Genomic DNA, 2,592 nt, shown 5'->3' on the forward strand with positions numbered 1-2,592 from the left:
TTTTGTTTCCATGAGTAAATGAGTTCTGATTTGCAAACTACGGTTTACAAACCCACTATTGTGCCAAGCTGTAGGTGGAGAAAACCTCAAGTAAACTGCAACCAGTTGCAACTCAACTTTAAAGCGCATTTTGTTGGCTGCCAACAGCTTCCAAAGAGCTGTTTTGTAATGTACATCATAATGGCTTCTTGAGTAACTCCCCTATGGTTGTGCACCGGCGCTGTCTCAGGTGGTTTCTCCTTGGCAAGCTGAAACCTCACTTTCCCAGCAAGCTCCTAAAATAGCAGGATTGCTTTTGCAAGTCTGTTGCAACAAAGTCCTGACCAAGAAAAAGGCAAGCAGTCTGCAAACTTTTTCATGCCCGTTCACTCGTTCTCCATGTCCAGCCTCTTCCAGGACACCAGATCCAATCTTTGTTAGACTTTCAAAAATGCTTTTAAGTCAAACTTCCTCTTGATTCACCCCCCGCCCCCAGATGAAATCTGCTCTCCTATACGTCCCGAAGAGCCAGAGCACCCTGCTGGGGCAAGCCATCTCACCAGCTCCCTAAAATGCAGCTGTATTTGGGAGCCCTCTCTGTAGGAAGTAAGGCTAATACTTAGTTCCCAGAAGATGAGGTGTGGTTTTAATGAGCTCATTCAACCGGGTGGAAGCGGGAGTGGTTCCATGTTTCTATTTTTAAAATACTTATAAAGATCATCCCTTGTTGCTCAAAGACAACAGAGGAGGGAGAGAAGTCTCTCACGTTACCATTAGAGATAACAAGGGCGACAACCTGGTTCCCAGAAAAAAAGCTACAGTCCTTTAGACTTCAGTTTTCTGCACACGTTGCCTCTCCCCAGTCAGAGCGGCAAAGGCAAAGTTAGTCCCTCCCTCCACGACCAGAAAAGCCCCGGCGCCCAGAAGGGCTTCTCCACTGGCCTCTGGGGACCCCTTCCACCGCCCGAGACCACCTGGACGGTTCCAGGGGTTGGCACGCATCCCGCGTTATTCATGTCACAGCACTCCGGGAACTAAAATAATTGGCCGGGGGAGGGGGGGTGTAGGGATTTAGTGCCGACATAGTCCGTCAGCCCTGGCCGTTTATTTGCTAGTTCGGCTCACTTTTACTGATGGGCTCAGCTACTTGTCAATCACTTTTTCAGCCTCATCCCTGCCTGACCGGAAGCACAAAGAAATGATAGGAGTTAAGGTCCTACGAGGGCCTTGCTTCTCACCTAAGCTAGATTAGGTCCGTCAGCAATTTTCATAGGACTCCTCTGGATCGGAACAGCAACTCACTTTCCACAGAAGAAGCGTGGAAAGCTCTAGAGCGGGTCCGACGCCGTTTTGAAAGCGCGGGGTAGAATGAGAGTGGGTACTGGAAAAGACCGGGCGTGGATTGAGTCGAGGGGCTTTTGAATCTGGGCCCTCTGCCTGGGACGCCCAACGTCCTGGTCGGTAAGAGCCAGAGAATATCCACCTTACATTCTCTCTTTCTCCGGGCCGTCTTGCAAAATGTCTGGTTTATAGTAGGTGCTTGATACTAGGGAAGTACTGAGAGGCGAGGGGGTAGTGAGTTGCGACTCAGGTATTGGGAATGCCCTGCAGAGTGATTTTGTGGACAGAGGCGCTATTTTCCCTAAAACTCGCTTCCTGCGTCACCTGGAGGAAACAATTTCCACTCAACAAGGAAGAATACTATGAACACACTTTGATCTTCCCAAGCTGTACAGAAAACCCCAGACTCGCAGCCGGGGTTAGGAGGGGGCGATCAGTACGGGTACATTTCGTAATGGGACGGTGCCGCCAAATAACCCGTTCCAAGAAAGGCTGCAGAGAACAAAACTAGGTTTTTGCTGTCGGAGGACACCGGCCCCTCTCCAGGTGCTACACTACCAGGTTCTGGCCCCCCTTGCGGTAACCTCTGCCAAACCTTTATACTGGGGGCCGTGCGTGCGGACCACGGATCCTGGCACTCGCTGTGTGTGGACGTGAACCGAAAAGTGGCAGGGCGAACCCGCGCTACCGGCCGTCGGGTGCTCGGACGCGGTTCTGAGAGAAGGCCAGAAGCCCACTGCGCCTCGGTCCTCCGGAGCGTGCGGGTGGGCGCAGGAAAGGGCCAGGGCCGCTCGCCCTCCCCGCCGCGGTCCGGGACACCGGAGTAGCGCGGAGGGCGCCAGCACATTAGGGAACACGATCTTCTTTCCGGGACTAGGAAGGGGTGCAGAGGCGCGGTCGCGGGGCGACCAGGTTGTCGGGTCCCCCGGTTGGAGGGAAAATCCCTAGGTGTCCCATGCCCTGGACTAGAGCCGCGGCTGCTGTCCCGGGGCCCCTCGGGTGGCGTGGCGAATAGCCACTCCCGCGCTCGGCCGGCGCCCCACCCGGCGCCGCGCTCCGCTCGTCCCTAGTCCCGCCTTCCGCTCCGCCCGGGCGCCCCGAGGACACGCGGCGGCGGGGCGGGGGGGGGGAGGAGGACGGAATTTCCCAGAGAGGGGGCTCCGGCTTCCCCGCAACGCGGCAGTCTGTTTCTGTTTACGGAGTGAAAGGGGAAATGGAAAAGGCGGGGAGGCGGCGGCTGGCGTCCGCTGCGCCGCCCCTCGGCCGGCTCAG

This window comes from Eumetopias jubatus, unplaced genomic scaffold (genome assembly GCF_037043125.1).
Source record: "Eumetopias jubatus isolate StellerSeaLion01/CBP00866 unplaced genomic scaffold, mEumJub1_p1.0 scaffold_8, whole genome shotgun sequence".
NCBI classification, from domain to species: Eukaryota; Metazoa; Chordata; class Mammalia; order Carnivora; family Otariidae; genus Eumetopias; species Eumetopias jubatus.